This window comes from Crassostrea angulata, chromosome 10, assembly GCF_025612915.1.
Source record: "Crassostrea angulata isolate pt1a10 chromosome 10, ASM2561291v2, whole genome shotgun sequence".
Lineage (NCBI taxonomy): Eukaryota > Metazoa > Mollusca > Bivalvia > Ostreida > Ostreidae > Magallana > Magallana angulata.
Window position 1 is genome coordinate 9,447,609 of NC_069120.1, and position 22,758 is coordinate 9,470,366.

General features: G+C 36.5%; 1 pseudogene; it reads right to left on the reverse strand.

Annotated features, from left to right (window-relative positions):
• Positions 1-765: 765 nt before the first annotated feature.
• LOC128166879 (uncharacterized) lies at positions 766-19,475 on the reverse strand (annotated as a pseudogene).
• Between the last annotated feature and the right edge of the window lie 3,283 nt (positions 19,476-22,758).

Here is a 22,758-nt window from a genome sequence, read left to right on the forward strand (position 1 = left end):
TGCACCTTTCTAATCTGAATTAGAAGCTACAACCAAAAAAAAACCCATGGCCTCTATGATCTTTCTTAATCATAAAAAAAGCTGTCACCATTCAAGGAATAAACAATCGAAAACTTGATTCCTCATCTGGTCACTTAAAATAATTGTTTATAGATTTATTGTCACTTCATCATTTCATGCCTTAGATAAAGAAAAAACTATGAAACAAACATTTGCACCTTTCTAATCAGAATTAGAAGCTACAACCAACAAAAAAAACCCATGGCCTCTATGATGAACTCCATCATGTAAGCCAGTAACAATTTTGTAAACGTGTAGCAAATTAGAAGGTTAAGGGCCCTTTAAATCACATAAATTATACTTTTTTATGACCATAAGTCACACACATGGATATTTAAATATCTTATAAAATTATTTTCGTTGATGGATTTATTTGTCTGACTTTGTAGCTCACGTGATAATGAATCGGGCAAGGACACACTGTTTTAAATAAATCAATGAGTACTCAACGTCTGCTTGAATCAAGCCCCACATTATTTGACCAGACTGTCCCAGTAAATTGACACCCCTAATTAAAATGCATACAATTTCTATGTTTAAATGAAGCAAAATGTCTAATATTTGATGTTTGTAACTTCAGTGTTTGCATAGGACTATACTCTATAGTAAAAAGATGTATCAATAATGTCTGTATTTGTATGTGAAAAAAGTAAGCTACAATTATGAATCTCCAATTTTTTTTAAACTGAATGTAAAGAGAACAAATGTGTCATATACTTGGAAGTTTATTTTCCAATAAATGTCACATAGAGTTCTAAAATTATATATTTAAAACAATTGATACATGTCACAATACACAATATTCACATTAAAATGATGATGATGATGATGATGATGATGATGATGATGATGATGATGATGCAATAAAACAATTAACAGCAGCATTTTAGTATGGACTTATGATCTGAGATCTATAGTTCCACGAGTCAGTAAAAGATGAGGAATTAATGAGTTAGCACAGATATGGGGCAGTACTTTCTGTCACTGTAATTGTAACAAGTATGGGTTAGTACTTTTTGTCACTGTGTGTATTAGTGGTCAAAGATATGGGTCAGTACTTTCTGTCTCTGTATCAATGGTCACAGATATGACATGGCACTGTCCCTGATTCAGTACTTTTTGTCCCTTGGTCAGTACCTTCTGTCCCTAGGTCGGTACTTTTTGCCCCTGGGTCCGTACGTTTTGTCCCTGGGTCAGTACTTTTTGCCCCTGGGTCGGAACGTTTTGCCCCTGGGTCAGTAACTTTTGCCCCTGAATTTATCAGTGGTCGTGAAGTACAACCCTCATGGTCTCCAGCTGTACCACCAGTCCCACCAGACACAACACCGCCAGCACGGACAGACAGATGATGGGGTCCCGCCGACGGCCCCGGAGATAGGAGGCCGTCATCAACATCAGCACCACCTGGTTCACTGCAAAGACCAGAGTTCAGGTGTCAGACTACAGAAAATACCACACCAGTTTTTCGAATTTTTCTGTTTTCATTCAGATTTGATACTTGTTATTTTTTAATATTTCCATTGGTTTTATTGCATTTGTGAAATTTAATATCTCATTCATCATAACTAACTAGTCTTTGTTGGCACGTTTTTGTTTTAAAAAGGGAGAGCAGAACTGTAAATCGGCAACAATCATAATAACATTCAAACTTCAATTCTCTGTTTCGTAAGGATTGAAGGGTGGAAGGGGGGATCAGTTGTTTCATAGAGCAAAATAGGACTTGCGTACATGTATCAACTTTCAATATTATTTTTTTCACTGTGCTAAAAAAATGAGAGACGACTTAGCTTACATGTTTCCCATATTAGATAATGGTTGGTTGACAAAAAACTGGAAAGAACAAGCCCCCCCCCCTTCCGTTGCTACATGCCCGCGTTGGCACAAGGTTGAGTTTTTTATATTAAAAAAATGAGAGTGTACTTCTGTGGTTGGTCATGTTCTGTACAATTTTCGTCTTCTGACTGGCAGTAACACAGTGTATTTCTTTCGCATTGTCTGCAGTAATGTCTATAAAATAATTCTGTAGTCCAATGTATTTGTCTGCTGTCGTCTACAAGAAAAAAAGGTGATTTTTTCAATACATGTATGTATTTCGTCATTTCTATTTTTTCTTTTAAAAAGATTATTAATACAAAATTGTTTCGCGAAATAAATCGAAAGTATCACGATTAAACGAGTAACGTTTGCGTTTATTCGCGAAAATTGAAAAAAAAAAATAGCCACGAAAATGAGCTCAATGGGCTTTCGTATAGTATTTGATATATTTTTAACACTTTTAATGTCCCAACCACAGACATTTCTTGTTTTCACCTACATTCATGTTTCAATACATTTTGGTTACATTCCTTGTTGCTATTTTGTAAAAATTGCCGTTTATGTCTTAAGAATCGTAGCTGCTCGTAAAAGCAGTGTCGCTATGAAATTTTGATAAAAAAAATTCGAAGCACAACTATTCTTTACGTCCAATACGCGGGAGCTGCGATTTGTTTTTTGGTGCATTTCAAAAAATTTAATTTACAATAGAACCTATATATTAAATACCGACAATTAAGAAATCTAATGTATTGGATATCTTCAATATTTTTAAATCCTTATGTAAAAAATCGAAATATCAAGTTGAAAATTGAAGTTCGAAAATAGTAACTTAAAGTAACAATTGTCTGAATTTATAAAGACATTACAATTTAACAGATGTCTGCTCTTTCTCAAACCTTTGCAACCAAATGTACTTTTTCCAATTCTTGCCAATTCTTTTCGTTTATTTGTAGGCCTATATATTTCTGTATAACATGTAATTCATATTCCTGACCTGGTTTTAAGTGAATAAAGGATTTGAATTATATAAAAACAAGACTGTTTATATTTCCACTTATATGATTGTACACTCTGCCCAACTGTATTTCATTATTTGAAGATACTTTATCATACAATTATAAGTTATATCTACTCAGTATATAAAAAAAAAATCTAAAAAAAAAATTACGTACTAACTGAATCAGATTGAAAATATCAGAAACAAAATATTCTTAATAGAACTGAATTAAACAAAATCTGAATCGTTTCAGCCAGAGAAATGTGAGAACCGGAGAAATTTACTGCAAAATATTTGCCTTTTGGAAATCACCATAACAATTGCAATTCTTTTTAAAATTAAGTTTCATTTATTATGTTTGAAAGTTAAGACAATTCCATCTAAATACCTTTAAAAATTGGATAACTTGTAAGATTCTATCAAAAGTGTCTCAAATATTCAAATTCCTAATTTTCAACCTGGTAACCATAGGAACAGTTTTCATATTTTACACATAATTTCTGTGTAAGATGCCGTTACTCAATGGATTAAACATATTCCACCAGAGGCTATTAAGATTTGAATAAATCAAAGAAACAACTATATTTTTGAAATACCATGCAGTTATCATGTAACACTATTGAAATTGAAATGTTTCTTTGTCCCCTTCATGTAGTTGATTGTTAGGATCGATATAGATACTGTAAAGAATTTACATTTGTGCGCATTATTCGCTTCAAAGTAGTTTATTTCAGTTTGTTTTTGTTCTAATGCACGTTTGAACTCAGTCCAGTTTGTCCTAAAATAAGCTTATCAAAATTGGACCGCAAAGGAATTAATGGGCATGCGGGGATAATTGGGTTTGCCGGGGAGGGGGGTCCGAGGCCTTTTTTTTGGTAAATATTAACCATGTGATTTTAATCAAATAGAAATTTCCAGGGGGGGTGTCCCCATACACCTCTCACACCACAGGTCCGCGCAGGGTGCGTCTGTATTTTATAAAAATGTATCTTCCTATATTATGTGAATAAAATATTTGGGTATTTTTATAGATGATTTATTAATTACTTACCAGAGTGGTGCACCACAGGGCTTTAAGCTTCTTCATGTTGGAGATGACGAGATAGATGGCCGTGAGGTGATACACACACATGATGGCGAGAACGATCAGGTTAGCGACATTGATGGAAGTCACCTCACAGAAACAGGCAAGCTAAAAACACAGTACACAAAGAATCAATGTAACGAGGCACATCTTAACAGCTTGAAAGTGTAATGAGTGGTTTATAATCAACTTCATTTTACAATGTTACTTTTGAATTACGTGTATAATATTGCGTAAGCCTTTAAAGGAGCATGGTCACGATTTTGGTCCAATTCTATTTCTATGTTTGTATTATTTACAATGCTTTAAAAATGCATTTCTAATGATCAAATAAAATTTGAGAATCTTTCGTAGATTTATAAGCAAGATACAGAGCTCACGATTCTTTGTCATGTAAACAAGGCTCGTGCCCTGTTTTTGTTTACATAGGTTCAAAATACCAGTGAAAATCTTTTTCCAGCTTATTTGTCTATCTTTTTATTTAAAGCATAGATAGTTCCGTTTAAACATTTTTTTTTTACTTTTTTACTTCAACGTTCAAAATGTAAACAAACGCTTTGTTTATATAGCGAAGAATTTCAAGCTCTGTAACTCGCTTATAACTCAACAAATGACAATTAAATTTCGGTTGCCTATTAAATATGCCTTTCTACGGAAGCCCGTAAGTGCCACATGATATATATAAAGAAAACTACATATATATATAATGAAAACGATATGACGTCGCGCACGGTGTTGGTGTTAATTTCGGTAACGTAAAAAAACCGTCAAAAACGTAATTTTCACTCAAAACGTAATGATATATTTCATTAACCACAACATACAAATACATTGAAAAATAAGACCTTTAAATTGATTTTTGTCCACATGTAAGAGATTTTATATTTCAAAACTGTTATATACATGTAAATAAATATTTGTAAGAAATATCAATGTTCAAAAGCATGCGATTCGCTCACAGCTTTCAATTCTTTTTCTTAAATTCTTAAATGAACTTCCTCTGAAATTAGTCATATATTGTAAAGAATAGCTCTTGATTCAAAAATGATATACAAAACTCCTTCATTCCCGAGTCTGTTCTACCTTTCTATGTTTCCTTTTTTCTTCAATAATGTTAATTCGTAGTGAAGCAGTCAAAGATCCCGTTGAAATCATCAAAATACATGTTCATCGTCGCATCACGTTTAACGTCATTGCGTCATTTTACATGTACCCATGTCGTCTATATCTTATTCGTAAAAAAAAATTAATTCGACCGGTTAAATTCAGATATTTGAAATCAATTTTGTCTTTTATTTATTATTCCTACATTTTATTATTATTATTTTTATACTTCTGCTACCTTCTTCACAAAATAATTTGTAGTTATTTATAATTTTCTCTAGAACTGTTTTTATGAAGAATAAAAACCCGCACGCATACTGCATGCCGTAACGTTTAAGTCCTTGCGTCATTTTACGTACCCGTGACATATAATGTTGACATCATTTTTTTTCTAAAAATCAATTGTTTTTATTCGCAATGCTTGTATATTTGGCATTGAATTGTTTGGGAGAAAAAGCACATTTCTAACTGCTATTCATTTTTGTGAATTTTCTGCGCGACTTTTTAAAAGAAGTGTCTAAGTTACTTTCTCTTTTCATTGCTTATGTAGTTTAAAGTGTTTTTATGAAAGTGTGACATTTCATGTTGACATTTTAAAATGTTTCTATTAAGAAAATTTGCGGACACATTTGCTTCTTTTCAAAGGCTATACAACCTATGAAAATGCACATTCTAAAATGATTTCTATTATTATGAAATATAGCCAACATTTTTTTTAATGGGCATGATACTTGTGATCGCCATGCTACGCATAACGTTCGACTGTGAAATGTAACTCTTGTGACACGTGTCTTGAATAAACTCCAGCATAACGAATTTTTTTATCATAGAAAATTAAATTATTATAAAATATATATTGCGAAAATTTTAAAACAGAAACAATTTCTCTTTTTAAAAAGTCATATATTTAAAAAAAAATTCAATAGATCATTGCAAGTTCCTGAATCACAATTCATATTTTGGTAATTAACTCATCTTGCCCTGGCCATTTTCGAGGATTTTTTTACGCATCTACAACTTCATTCTGGGAATTCTTTGATCCGGCGTCGATTCCTGGCATTGATTACGTCAAAAACGCTATGACGTATATCTGTTAAATTATCAAAATAATAAGTCCACCAAAAATTTCCCTCCCAAAATGAAAGTTCACCGAGATACTGTTGTTTATTTGAGATATGTACCCAAAAAGTGTTACCTATCTACATGCCATTTCTAAAAAATACTTCAGTTTTTAACACCGATTTATGAAATATAAAAAAAAATTCCTACATTTTATTACATGTCTTGTTGAAGTCCGTATACATTCGAACAGATCGGTATATAAAATTACATATGTCCAAATTTTTGTTTTTAAAAATAGTCAAATACTGTGCGCGCACCCTGAAAGGACATTTTAACACCAACACCGTGCGCGACGTCTATATATATATAAAGAAAACTGAATATATATAAATAAAATCGTGTGTATATATATATATATATATATATATATATATATATATATATATATATATATATATATATATATATATATATATATATATATATATATATATATATATATATATATATATAAAGCACTAAAAATGGCTAACGACACGAACAATAGAAATTGTCAAATTTTCGGGACAACCAGTCCCTTCTTCAGGACCACAAAATGAATTAAAATGAATTACATGAGTACAAAACAAAGAAAACTAAATCTAAAGCTACTACTAAACTACTTAAGAAACTATAAAAAAAGAACAGCTATTTATATTCAGTTTTCATCAGATATATATATATATATATATATAAAGAGCTTCATGAACACATGTAAATATGATTCTGACTCTTCAAAACCGCCAGATTCGTAATCATAATTATCGCATGTTTCTATATCATTTAAAAACGCCTAATCTAGATACGAAGGTGGAACACATTAATCTGTAAATATATTCATCTAACTATTGCTTTATCACCGATTTGTACTTTTTAATGATTTTTTTTTTTGCTTTTAACAACATGTACCTACATCTTTTAAAACCACACACTGTTTTTTTTTTTTCATTCTAAAAATGTGAGGTGAGAAAAATCCTTTCTATATTGATGCGTACATCGTTTTGAAATCCCTTGTTCAGAAGAAAATGTTTATGATTCAAGTTTATGATGGGGACTTCGCATAGTAAGTAATGTTGAAAAAAATTATGCACGCAATGCAAAATATTAACAAACGTTTACATGTCCTTGTTCTGAAATTCTTAAATAGTCTAGATTACCTTTTCGTGAAATTAATATTATAATGTATAAAACAGATTTTAATTGTTCCGGGATTCGAACCCAATCAAAAAAGTCGGACTAGGTTGCATAAATATTCTGCACAACCACTTGACAAATCTAGATAAATCATGGTAATATAATAGAATCATACACGTACTTGTATTTTTAGAAATAATATGGGGTTTTCTTTTAGCATCTTGGAGTTGTAAATCATTAATACTTGAGCCGGCGCATTTTTGCTTCTCAAACATAACAGCCAAAAGAAATTGGTGCACATCATCTGGGCGAATTACTAAACTTAACTGATGAAAACTTAGAACATTAACTTAAACTTAAACTTAGAACATATTGGCTGTTTCTAAAGCTAAACTCGGATCGAACACAATATCACTATTATGTATATTTGTACATGTACCATACCATTATTGCAATATTGCATTTTTATCATATGTAACAACATTTGTCATAAGATGTATGTCTTGTGCAAATAAAGAAAGATATTATTATCAATTATATTACATTCACTTACATGATTTGTTATTTTAACTATGTTATTTCTTTGTGATGCCCTATTGGAAATAGATAATCTATCTATTCTTCTTTTAAATTGAACGATTAGCTTTCCTGTCATTAGCGACGACGAAGACATCTAATATTGTTACCTAATCAACACTCGTATACGAATAATGTAACAACAATCTGATAACATATTGAATGAAATACCCAGTCCTGCAGTTTCATATTTTCACAGCTAGAGCCTTAATTTACATCAACATGTTAGAGTCATATTTAATAGGCATCCGCTTTCGAACAGATGGTGATGGGATGGGAATCTTGACCTAATTATGTACAATCAAACTTAGCTTTCAAAATACCCCCATTAGCAAGTATTTGGTAAACAATGCCTGCATGTAAATGCCGATGAAAAGAACGATTAAGATAAGATAATCAGGATTAGTATACTTTAATTTGTGCGCTAGGTGTTTAGCGTCTTGTCAACAAATCCCGCAGCTCTTTTAAAGATAATTACACTGATAAGCAAATTGACTCTCCCTGGCAAACAAATTGTAATATCTATATTATTTCTTTCCGGTAATTCATGGTTTTGAGTGAAATACATGTAAATGACTTGTTCTATAAACTTGAGACTTACATGCACATACTTTGTAGGTGTTTTAAAGCACGTTGCATCAAAGAAAATGTAGGCAGTTTCGTTTGAAGTCTATTTTTCTACATATCTATTTTAAAAAATGCTGTGCATTTAAGGCACGAAGCATCAAAAGAAATAAAAGTTGGAGGAACAGTTCCTCAAAATAATTTTACACGCACCTTCGCTAGCCGGCTAGCAAAAGTGTTTTACACGGGACACCTCCGTATTGTGATGAACATCCTATCGTAATAAACAATAAATTCAAGCTTAATATTATGATTTATTTCCTAACTGCGTACCGCAATGGGTTAGGTCGTTGATTATGAATATGTAAGGCATGAGTTTGAATCTCGCTGGGGTTTATATACTTTTTACCTTTCAAAAAAAAAATTAAAACTATTTTCTGGTCAAACATTGCAAAATTTGAAAACTCTAAAACGGTGGAAGTATTTTGATGACACGCATTATGTACTTCTGTCCACATTAATATCTTTAGATGTCTCATACCACCTTGATAATATTAGGGGTAATTAATGAAACAAATCTTTTCCCTCCTTGCACCACGTTCTTATTCATTTTTTTTTTACTTTTATAAGTAAAGTAAGTAACTGTTTATTATATTGAAATTGTGCATATATGACACATGTATGTCAAAGTATATATCGAAATTTCAATTAATTGGCACCCGGGTCTTTGGACATATTACTAAGTCACTTTATACAACTGTAACTTACAATACATATAGTAATGCCTGCGTGATTTCAAATTTACATTATATTAACTTCTAGACATTACATTGATAGGACCAAGTGAAGAGTATATACGAAAATTACATTTCTGACGTACAATATTTTAACATATTTACTTTTGAATGTTATTTTTCCTGAGTCGGTAAGTAGAGTTTATAAATCAAGCAGTTGGTAATGGGTAATTGTAGATCAATGAAAGAAATATTGACTATTATCAAATTCTTAGAAATTCACCATATAGAAATTATTCTGTCGTATATTTTCATACAAAGTGCAATATAAAAGAAATTGTTATACTTTCATGTTAAATACTTAAATCTGATTGGTTAAGACGCAGTTCATAATCTTTTCTATTACCCTCAGCGTTAGCAACGCACTTAGCAACGGGTAACATTAAAAATGTTACATGTTCGCGTACGGTTCGCTGTAGAATTCACGTTATTTCTACATAAAAGCAGTAAAATTTTCTTTAAAATTAAGACATTCAGTATAACAAAATAAATAGTGCCTGTTTGGGAGGATAACAGTTGAAATTGGTTCTCTCTCTCTCTCTCTCTCTCTCTCTCTCTCTCTCTCTCTCTCTCTCTCTCTGTCTCTCTCTGGTTTTCTCTCTCTATATATATGTGGTTTTCTTTATATATATAGTTTTCTTTATATATATCATGTGGCACTTACGGGCTTCCGTACCTTTCTGAACCCTTGTGAAAATTAAAATCGGAAACAATTTGTTTGATCAAAATCTTGACCATGCCCCTTTACATTTTGTTTCCAGTGATGGAACAACACACTGAACAGGTTTACGCGGTGACCAGGCCACTGATTAGCTGCAATAATGTAGCCCTCTCCGATTTTTTATATCTGATGTTTACTGGAGAGGGCTACAATTCCATAGGATCTCCGTAATGGTGCAAAATTAATTTTTTAATGCGACTGACTTCGGTCTGAAAAGATCGATTTTATATTTGACTTCCTTTAGATAAAATGATTTTTTAATTCAGGTTGAACAAACTAACCGTATATAAATCAAAACCAGATAAACACATCAGCATGTTTACCAGTCGTCTTTTTCAGCAGCCATGACAGTTCTCGCGTGATTTTATGGGATTTACGCTTGGAGTTTTGATGGGCTTGATAACATGAATGTCAGTGTAAATAATCGATCTTACCTCGTTCTATCACTAAAAAATCATTTAAGGAAATGGTATATAAAGGAAAATTCATATTTACCGCGTTAATTATGTTTAAAATAGGGGAATTCCTATATTCAGTTCAAGATCCGCTCCTAGTACCTGTAAACATCTTGGTGGTATAGATGCGTGATGATCCCGTCATCAGGTGGATCCTCCTTCCTCGGTTGTTTCGGCGCTGTCCACTACAACCTCCAGAGGTGCGCCGACTGGGGTGATCAGCTCCCAGCCCGGGACCATCCCGCTATCCGCCTGTGAAATGATCTTACATTCACAATTGCCTCTCACTGTCTTCCCCACTGTCCCTCTCTTCTTCTCCACAACCATAGCGATGCTATTTCTGCCTCTCTGCTTAGTCGCCCTATGAGCTGTCTTCTCTCTAACCCAATAACTCCGATGACTCTCAGGGCTCGCCACAAGGATTGTCCAACAAAGCCCCGCGTGCCAACCTCCACTGGGAAACACCATACTCTCCACCCTCTCTCCTGACAATCTGCCACAAGCTCCTGATATTTCCCCATTTTCCGCTCATATGCGTCTTCCATTCTCTCCTCCCAAGGAACTGTCAGCTCCACTATAATGACTTGCCTACTTGACGGAGACCAGATCACTATGTCAGGTCGCTTGTTGGTGGATGCTACTTCCGTTGGGAATTGCATTCTGGTTTTCAGGTCAGCTCGCATTTGCCAGTCTCCTGCCGTGCCAAGAAGTCCTCTACCCTCCCCAGTGCTACCTGTCTTCTCCCTCTCTCCTGCTCTTACAAAGTTGATGAACTTGAGCCGCTTGTCCTTTGGTGGTGGTCTCTTCCTGGCTTTTTCGAGAGAGTCTGCAAGCACCGAAAGTATCTGGTCATGCCGCCATGTATATCGGCCTTCAGACAATGCTACGGAGCATGATGACAATATATGCTCCAAATTTGCTGGTTTTCCACAAAGTTTGCAATTTGGGTCATCAGTTAAGCCCCATACTGCCAAATTTGTTGGACTTGGTAGCACATCATATACTGATCTTAGGAGAAACTGCAATCTGTTTGGCTCCATCGACCATATGTCATTCCAGGTCACTTTCCTCTGCCTTACTGCTTCCCAATTCACCCAGCTTCCTTGTTTCTTCATGCCTACTGCTTTAACCATTCTTGAGTCTTCCTCCATCACCCGGACTTCCTTTTGCACTAGCTTCCTTTGCACTCCTTTGCCTGCTGTTCTCCATCTGGTTGATGTAATAGTTCCCAGGCCCAGTCTTCCGACTGCTACATTTCCCACAATGTCTGATTGCTTCAGGCGTAACTCTGCTTCCCGGACTGTGTCTTGAACAGACCACTTCCTGCCTGCTTCTAGATTCACCCTGGCTCCGCGCACCTTCTCATCTTTACTGTCTCTAAGTGTTAGATGTTGTCGCACTTTGGTAACCTTGTATTCTTCGACAAGAGATGATAGCGGTAATTGTAGTTTAGTCCCTACACTGTAGAGTCCCACGCTACTAAAGCACTGTGGTATTGCTAGCCATCGGCGAAGGAATTTTGTAGTCAGGCGCTCCATAGCTTCTACCCGGGACATTGGTACATCGTACACCTGCAAAGGCCACAAAATCCGAGGGAGTACTCTATGCTGGTATATCCAGGTTTTGTATTTTCCTGGCAGTCCACTTTTGTCTATTGCCTCCATCCACTGTTGTAGTTGTTCTACAGTGTTGGTTGTGTTCTTGGTGTCCCTCAGTGTGTCATCAAAATACTTCCCCAGGCATTTCACTGGCTTCTCCGAGACTGATGGGATTATCTCCTGTCCAAGCTGGAAGTCGTAGTTTGTCACCCTTCCTTTCTTCAGCACCAGACTTCTAGACTTTGATGGTTTGATTTTCATCCTAGCCCAACTGATAAGCTCTTCTATTTCTTTGAGCGTCCATCTTGCTTCAATTGCAGTCTTAGTACTGATTGTCATATCATCCATGAATGCACGCACTGGTGGTTGACGTATGCCTGCTCTCATCCATGGGCCTCTACTCATCTTCTCTGTTGATTTCACCAGTAGGTTCATAGCTGCTGCGAATAGTATGACTGAGATTGTACAGCCAGTGACTATACCAACTTCTAGTCGTTGCCATGCGGTTGTGTAATCTCCAATGGAGAATCTCAACTCCAGCCTGTTGAAATATTCCTCTAATAGATGTCTTGTCTTTGCTGGAACATGATACTTCTCCAAGGTTAGCTGCACAAGTTTGTGTGGCATCGATCCATAGGCATTGGCAAGATCTAACCAAATAACAGCTAACTCCCCTTTTCCTTCTCTAGCCTCCCTAATAATTTGAGTGAGAACGCTTGTGTGCTCAATGCAGCCTGATACACCTGGGACTCCCCCTTTCTGCACTGCTATGTCCACATAGTTGTTGTCCAACATGTATCTTGTCATGCGGTTAGCCATTACTGAGAGCAAGATCTTCCCTTCTACGTTCAAGAGTGAAATAGTTCGGAATTGCGACAGGTTCTTGGAATTCTCCTCCTTGGGGATGTAGCAGCCCTCTGCCTGATTCCAGCTGTCTGCCAGGCGACCTCTTCTCCAAATGACCCGGATATGTTTCCATAGACGTCTTGTCAGCCTTGGGCAGTTCTTGTAAACTTTATATGGAATACCATTTGGTCCTGGCGCTGATGCTGCTCTTGCTTTCTGGATGACATCTCTCACCTCTTTGGCCGTAGGTTCGCTTTCATCGAAGATGTGTTCTGGTTCACATACTTGAATAAGTTTGGGTTGCTCAGGCAATTCTTCATCCCTCTTCTCATCACTGTGGACTTCTTTTAGATGGTTTTCCACTTCTGCTTTCTCAGCCAGCAGCTTTCCTGAGCTTTTCTTCCCTAACAGCTTTGATGTAAATTGAAATGGGTTTGCTGTAAACCTTGCTCTTGCTCTGGCCCTCTCTTTCCTCCTCTTCCTGCTCCTTTCTGCCCTGTTCAGTATCTTCAGTCGTTCTCTCATGCCTTGTCTTAGCTCCGCCAAAGCTGCTCTTTCCTCTTCGGGTGCGACTCTGTATCTCTTTGACAACTGCCTCAAATCTCTCCTTATCGACGCTCTTTCCTGTTGTCGTCTATTTCTGTGCCCAGTTGATTTCTGTTGTTTCTGCCTGACCTCTTCCAAACCGAATCTCTCCTTTCCCACATTGTACATTATTGTGGCCATGGCCTCCACCTTTTTGTCTATTCCTCCAGCCAATGATGTGTTCAGGATTGAATCTACATCAAAATCAAATTGATCCCAATCTGCTTTGTTGTTATTAGGTGGCCACCTGATTTTCTGCTTCTGTTCTCCAGATTTTGTATCAATACTGGGCTCTGGCATCGCCTGGCTGTGATCCTCTGGAACCTGCTGGTCGACTTCCTCGCTGTCTGGCACTTGGACGCTGTGGTCACTTTGGTCTGAGTCCTGGACCACCTCCTCCTCCGTCTCATCAGGTTGCCCTGTGCGTTGTGCCAGCCGTTGATTTGGTCTGCACCCCATCTTTGCCATATGAATCTTCAGCCCCCTTGCGTTCTTCAGAGTCTTTCCACAACTGCAAGTTGATCCGTTAATCCTGTTCATCTCAGTCCTTTGACGGTTGGTAGTCGTATCCGTGTAATCCTCCTGGTTAGGTCGCTCATCCTCCCCCACTCTCGTGCGACCTCGGGGGTATCTTAGTATGTATCTGTCTATAGCGGATATAGTAGGTTCCTCTTCACAGAGGATGTCCATTGGCCTGCTAAGCCTCCAGACCCTGGGGTGTCCGTCTTTCCAGACTGCCTCCTGTCTATCCAGGTTGTCACTGCCCTATTCACAGTCGTCATCCAGTCTTTCCTGGCGGTCACTGGTATACCAGTATAAGCAAGTACCTGTAAACATCTTGGTGGTATAGATGCGTGATGATCCCGTCATCAGGTGGATCCTCCTTCCTCGGTTGTTTCGGCGCTGTCCACTACAACCTCCAGAGGTGCGCCGACTGGGGTGATCAGCTCCCAGCCCGGAACCATCCAGCTATCCGCCTGTGAAATGATCTTACATTCACAATTGCCTCTCACTGTCTTCCCCACTGTCCCTCTCTTCTTCTCCACAACCATAGCGATGCTATTTCTGCCTCTCTGCTTAGTCGCCCTATGAGCTGTCTTCTCTCTAACCCAATAACTCCGATGACTCTCAGGGCTCGCCACAAGGATTGTCCAACAAAGCCCCGCGTGCCAACCTCCACTGGGAAACACCATACTCTCCACCCTCTCTCCTGACAATCTGCCACAAGCTCCTGATATTTCCCCATTTTCCGCTCATATGCGTCTTCCATTCTCTCCTCCCAAGGAACTGTCAGCTCCACTATAATGACTTGCCTACTTGACGGAGACCAGATCACTATGTCAGGTCGCTTGTTGGTGGATGCTACTTCCGTTGGGAATTGCATTCTGGTTTTCAGGTCAGCTCGCATTTGCCAGTCTCCTGCCGTGCCAAGAAGTCCTCTACCCTCCCCAGTGCTACCTGTCTTCTCCCTCTCTCCTGCTCTTACAAAGTTGATGAACTTGAGCCGCTTGTCCTTTGGTGGTGGTCTCTTCCTGGCTTTTTCGAGAGAGTCTGCAAGCACCGAAAGTATCTGGTCATGCCGCCATGTATATCGGCCTTCAGACAATGCTACGGAGCATGATGACAATATATGCTCCAAATTTGCTGGTTTTCCACAAAGTTTGCAATTTGGGTCATCAGTTAAGCCCCATACTGCCAAATTTGTTGGACTTGGTAGCACATCATATACTGATCTTAGGAGAAACTGCAATCTGTTTGGCTCCATCGACCATATGTCATTCCAGGTCACTTTCCTCTGCCTTACTGCTTCCCAATTCACCCAGCTTCCTTGTTTCTTCATGCCTACTGCTTTAACCATTCTTGAGTCTTCCTCCATCACCCGGACTTCCTTTTGCACTAGCTTCCTTTGCACTCCTTTGCCTGCTGTTCTCCATCTGGTTGATGTAATAGTTCCCAGGCCCAGTCTTCCGACTGCTACATTTCCCACTTCTCATTGGCTGTCCCAAAATAAAACCGGTCAAGGTCAGTAAACATGGCGGACAAATTCAACTTGCGTTGTTGACATACACGAAAAATAACCGATATATGGACTATACTTGATATTTTTGGATTAATTTATGCCATAGACATCCACAATATTTGAGTTCAGGTAAGAAATGCAGATGTTATTGTCATTTATATACGATTTGAGACGAAATCGTTGCGGGAGTGAATCACTCCCGCACTTGCACCATTACGGAGATCCTATGGAGTTGTAGCCCTCTCCCAAAAAAAAAAAAAAAAAAAAAAAATCTGGAGAGGGCTACATTATTGCAGCTAGCCACTGATGGCTCTTTTTATCATTTCCCCGTTTGTTGTTGTTGTTTTTTTTGGTTTCTTTTTTTTTCTTATTTTACATTTTAACTGACATTTTGATCTATCGAGTTCGTTACTTTCCCAAATAATATTTTTTTCAAGTCTTTTTGATTGCATTGTATTAGCAGATATTGCAACACACGACAGAGAAACCACAATTTCATTAGAATTCACGTTTACAGTGCAGTCAGGTTAGCCTTACCTATCGCATCGATCGAGTTATATTAAAACGAATCAAAATCGCTCGTACCTGTTGCTGTAAAACATTTTTTACTGTGCAGCGTATGGATGTATCAATGTGATCTTTCTACTGCCATACAAACCACTCACAGGGATAGCAACCGCGGCATAGACCAGCATCAAGTACCAGACGAGCAGGGCCAGGACATCCCCCCGGGAGTTGAACTTGCCCCCGACGGGGAGGATCCTCCACACATTGTATTGCCGACCTCTCCCTTCGTTCACCTTCTTCATGAACTGGACATGACTTGCGATGTAGTTGTGGGTGATGTATGGACTGAAGTAGACGAGAGTCAGAGTATAAAAAAAAAAAAAGACCGACACTTCGCAACATGACAGTACTTCGTGGATATTTTCGAGAAGCATAATATATAGGAGAGAAGCTTGTGTATTATCACAGCAGAGAAAGTACAAATACATCTGGTAACCCTTTTTTGCGATAATGATTTTTTGGATATCGAACAGGATATGTTGAAAGTTTTAATTCAGAGTCCAAATAAAAAAAAATTAAATATGAAATTACTATAATTATGAAAAGAAGACATGTCAATAGATAAGTATGTAAAACAATGATGACCTGTGTACACAATTTACAGTGGCAGAAAAGACGTGAAATCTCCAACCTAGTCGAAATGAGACATTTTTATTGATGTTTTTCATATGGAACACAAAATACTTTAAATAAAGCGTGATCAAGCAATTTTTTTTCTATTTTTAATTATACTTGGGGTAGTAATATCCTTGAAGAAACTACATGCAATGTATGTTCAAACTTGCGCTCAAGGAAAGAGGTAAACTATAAAGTGTCATATTTGTAAATTAATGGCATTTGAAACAAATTAAATTTAAGAATAAGCTTCTGATAGGCTACATCTGTGCAAATAAAACCTGTGTACACAGCAAATAAAAAATGATCATTTTAATGGTCGTTTTAGACCCGTATCTCAAAGTCCTGTAATTGGTCCAAAATTATGAATTTCTATGCAAATGTATAGGTAAGTACACGTTTTGATTCTATATTTGTACATGTTTTGATTTATTCAGCCGTTTCATGCTTTTTATTGACCTTGAATTAATAGTACAACATATATCCGGTATTGATATCATATTCCATTTATTTTGATTCTGTTCCATGGCCAGGTGACACATAACAATACTACCTGTAAAACTTTTCAAAAATAGGAAGAGACAGAGTTACCTATAAGGCTCATTAAGGGGAGCATACCTCGCACACTGCATGCAGACGATGACATCATGACTATAGTACGCAGCATTGTTAAGGCGTCCCGATGCTAAAATACGGCTGGAAAACGATATTATTTGAATCATGGCATAAATGATTTTAACGGGAGTATTTCTTTAAATCTATGTTACATTTATTGACATCGATGTTAAACATTATATTTGATGCATTTTTGTGACGTCATATGTACTTCGTAATCACGTGACAGGCGAATCCTAATAATGCAAATGATCTAGTTAACACGCATCGGCGCAGGTGATTATTGACATTAAATCATACATATTTTTAAGAAAAATCCTTTGTTAAGTCATAAACTTTGAAGTTCTTGCTTGGGAAAGAAATAGATGTTTCGTTTATAGAAGATATTGTTGAAACATTCCACAAAATCATCAAAATAATGCACATTTTTACTAATCAAAAGCGATTTACAAAAAAATGGGGTAAATCCGTAGGTTTCCGCAGCACGATTCACATTGGTACTTATATTCTCTACCAATTTTACGTAAAATATTCTAAAATTGTGTTGATCTTTCACCTGCGCCAAGCTGGTTTTACATGCATTAAAATTTCTTCATTCAGTTGTTTACACGTAGCAGGGAGAGTCTCCAAACCACTAGTTTATAAATAGTCTTTAACTTAAAACGAAGCTTTAAAACTGCCGATTATTTGATATTGGTTTTTAATATGAATGAATTCTGTACGTCTAGAATTAACTGCAACATCTATATAAAGGAAACATGCGGTATTATACTGGTTTGATATAATTCACTTTTAACGTTAAGATACATTCCCTGAGAACTATCGGCAGGAATGCAGATCGTGACGTCAAAGTTAATTATGACGTCATATCGTATGAAGTACAGACAAGTGACTTTCTACATATCGCATCGGGAAGCCTTTTAAAACGTGCCCGCGTAGCGATGCAAATGGAGAACAGGAGCTAGCTGACCCCTTTACTTCGTTAACAAAATCGTTCCTTAAGAATTGCCCTTTTATCTTAGATATATTGCACTTGTAAACCATTCGGACCCCCCCCCCCCTTCCTCCGAAAAACAATGATACATGCATTTACCCCCTACCCGGTCAAAAACTGTGTCGTGGTTTACAATGTGGAAAAAAAAACAACTCAGAAATCTCAACCCTGTTTAATCTTTTCATGAGATTTCTCGCACAGGTTTTATCAAGTCATTGGATGGGACTGCTCACTGCTCGCACACAACTCAACACCCCTCCCTGAAATTGTCATAAGTCTTACATACCGGTATGTACATGCATATGTTAACTATATATTTCAAGGACATAAAAGGTGGCTGGGTAACTGTATACCGATCTCTTTTTCCGGACCATCAGTTATAAAGTAATAATTGCTATACATGATGTAGTCTAAAATATATACATGTTCGATATACACTTTATTAAAATATACTCACCCCTCTCTGATATTGCTGACCAGTCCTCTCACACGGAGCTCAAGCCGATGGGTGGGGCGTATTTGGGGTGTATACTCCTCATCCATTGCCCCTTATATACATCGCTAACGGAAGAAATGGAATAGAATGTATGCACATAAAAGAACACAGTTTTTGACTCCGTACGTGATATTCCTATAATGAGAAAAGGAACATTCATGCAAAGATATCCAGCTTTCGATGTTGTACGTGATATCCCTTTTGTGTTGTGTGGTTATTGCTCAGGGGGAACAGAGATGTTTACCCATAAATGTTTCACTGAATGAGGACGTCAACTGTAAATTTTTATTGGAGTGTGACAATGTTTTTAAACTGCAGATAGATTAAATTTTGTATTACACATTTACCTGTCCGTAATACTAAATACCCATCATGTACCCAATGTAATAAAACAATGCAGGTTCCCGACGAAATCATTGTCTGCATTGTATCACTTTTGCAAAGGATATGAATCTGTTAATAAAGGACAAAGTTAGCCTACCTGGACAGGTCTGTTATCAGCTGATTCCACCCTGGGCCTCTAGGAATGTCCACACCAAACGAAAACCGCTGATTAGGGAGTTTAAATGACAATATCCGACTTACTTAGTCATCCGTAATATAACGTCAGCGGATTGAAAAACACGCGAGTTTTCTTTATGTTATGTCATACTCTTAATATACATCCGTAAACAATGACGTCTATACGGCGCTGCCATCAACAGTAAAAACATTTTAGTCGGGTGACAGAATTTGATACGTTCTGTTTATATTAAACCCTTTTTTAAATTAAATTAAAATGTTTATCGTGAAATCGCTGTAGAGAGGCGGATCTTCTAGAAATCAATACTGTCGTCACTGATCTGTAGCCGATGAACAGGACGTCGATACAAGCACGTTACACCACAGAGTAATTAATTCTACAATTAATTCCTACAGACATAAATTCCAGATATGCTTGCAAAAACTCAGATCGAGAGATTATCGTAAAAATATTAAGGTCTTACAAGGACAATTACAAGAACACCACAAGTTATTGCAAGATTGCTGCCTTCTCCAGAGACCCAAAAGATTAACGCAAGTTTGCAATGATGTAATAGGTCTATAAGAGTCGGTTGTAACGACGTCGCAAGATGACTGCGATCACTTTACGAAATAGAAGCGACTTTCAGGGATTGCATGATTGTGACGACTTGCAGAGGTTATCGCAACAAGTTCGAAAGAAGCTTGCAACGGCTTTCAACTTCGGTTTTTAACTTTTTATGGGTGATTTCGACGATTTGAAGCGATTTCTGCAACTATAAATGGGAATGATTGAATCATCCTCAAAGAACATTGTAATAATTTCCCCTTAAATTAGGTAAATGTCATGTTGTAAATTTTGAACTTACCGGATGGCAGAAAATTAATACAAAACTTGCAAGATGACAACTTTGTGTCAATTTTGTATTTGACCATGGGGAGAAATTTTGACAAACTCTTGTTGAAGACATTTTCGTGAAATTTGACCTACTATTATCTATTTTCAAAAGAATTCACAAATGTACCTTTTTATTATAATTGCTTAATTATCTTATTAACTCTTACGCCTCCATCTTTCATTTGACTCACTCAAATTGAAGTTTTGCTCTATGACATATGTCACTCGTGTTTAAGTGCTAATTTCTATTGTTTTCAGTCTTATCTATATTGTGATATACACTATTGCCGAGAGAGGGATTAGGTTTCTGGTTGTTCAGGTATAAGGTTTTTGTGTTCCCAGAAATCACCCATACCAACCTAAAGTTCAAATAAAGTGTTTCTATAGAACATTTTAGTCATATTGTCGCCGGATATACAGAAACATCTTCTTTTTCCCCGGTGATAATTTACTGCCTACCGGTAAATTCATAACTAACAACATGGCACAAATCAATTTCAATTTCAATTTCTTTATTACCCAATTAAGGGCCCTCAAGGGGCAACAAATCTTACAGACTACTCCAACAAGTTCAAGAGTTGGTTGCGATAACTTCCACGTGTAATTGAATGGGTTTCAGTTTCGTATTCAAAAGATGATTGCATCAATTCCAGATACAGTGATTGCCAAAGTATTCGCCATTTTTGTTCAAAGATTTCCACAAATTTTCGTAAAGATGTCCACAGATGACCAAGATAGTGACAACTGACGTTCAGATTAAATTGTTCAGAATCCTTCATCACATTTCGAAGGTACAATGATGATCACTGAAATAAAATCGCTACATGCCATAGCAAAAATTTGAGCGATTTAGCCAGAAGTAAACATTTCTAGCAACATTCATGTAAAGAGGTCCAAGATAAAACGTTAACATATAACCTAATTCCCACAGGTTTATATATCTTAAAATGTTTTATATAAGAAAATATATGAACCTTTCAAAAAACACGACGGGTAAATTAATATGATTTAAAATATGAATGAAAAAAATATTGCCGGGCCAATCTGAGCAATCTTTCCCTCCATGATTATATTTCTGCTAATCGCTGTAAATTCTGTAGTGTTACATTAAAGGGGCATGCATAGTCACGATTTGGATCGCATTTCAAATGATCAAACGAAACTTGAGAGTTGGTCGTGGAGTTAAAAGCAAGACAGGGGCTCACAATTCTTTGTCATGTAAACAAGGCTCGTGCCCTGATTTTGTTTACATAGGTTCAATATACCATTAAAAATAAATTTTAACGCTGATTTGTCCATCCTCTTATTCATTTAAGCAGAAATAAACAGTTCCTAACGTAATAACACATTCATTCTAGGTCTAAAACTGGAATTTTCACGTCAACATTCAAAATGTAAACAAAAGCTTTGTTTACATAGCAAAGAATAATACGCTTTGTAACTTGCTTACCAGTATATCTCAACGAATGACACTGAAATTTTCGTTGCCTATTAAAAATGCCTTACAAAAGCATTGTAAAAATTATAATCGGAAAATAATTTGGGCTAAAACCGTGACTATGCTCCTTTAAGCACAAGCAAGTGGTATGTTGGCGGACCCTAACTTTTTCTAAACTGATTAGGTTTTCAATTGCATATCCGACTTTAATCATCAAACACTTCCAATGTCGTGTAGTAGTGTTTCAGTCTCACTGTTCCTTTTTACATGTTTTATTACACATACCGGGTATTTCTTTACACAACAGGTTTACAAACGACTATTTTTATTTATTCCGGGAAAAAGTTGACGCTTGTGAGCTGTTAATAGCTGATCTAAATCAAAGTACTCAAAGTACTTGAAAGCACTAAGCCAGCCTCAAAGCTACTTTTTTTTTCAAATCATTGTTAATTGTTAATATTTTTAAATCATAATTATACAGAAAGAAAAAACAGTTTCACAAAAATGTATGAGATCCTGACCATACCATTTCAATCAATTTGAAGAGAGGAGTTTTTAATTTACATGTATGTTAACTGATTAGACAGCCCACGGACTTACTAATTAAGTTGGGATGAAAATTCGATTGCGCTTGTGTACATTGGAATTCTGGGAAGGAATTAGACAGTCCTCGTTCAATTTATGAAATTCGGAGTTATGGAACTGGCTGTCCTTGGGTTCCGGAGTCCGCATATGTACATTTCTCGAATTTGAGAGGATATATGGTTTAAAATTCATAGAGCGATCTTTACAATTTTTAAAGTCTAATTATAAATAACTTAAGTTGGTGCACAGTCATACACTGTAACGCTGCACGGCTGTCTCCCACCTTACAGTTATAAAAGTAAAGCGTGCAAACTCAATGTACACCCGCATCATATTATTGTTCTATACATTATATATCTTGTATTTTTATAGGTTGTATATTCACTTTTGCTCTAAAATTAATTTTCCGCTGGCTGACTTTATTTCCTTTTTTAAATGCTAACCTTGTTGATATACATAGTGTACGGCAAGTTTTGAATACACTTACTCAGTGAGTGAAAACAAGACTAACCGTACCTTTTCACCAATTGAGACCGTAAAATTTGACTAAATGTAATTGAATTTAATATCGACAAATTGCACGAGAAAATCACGA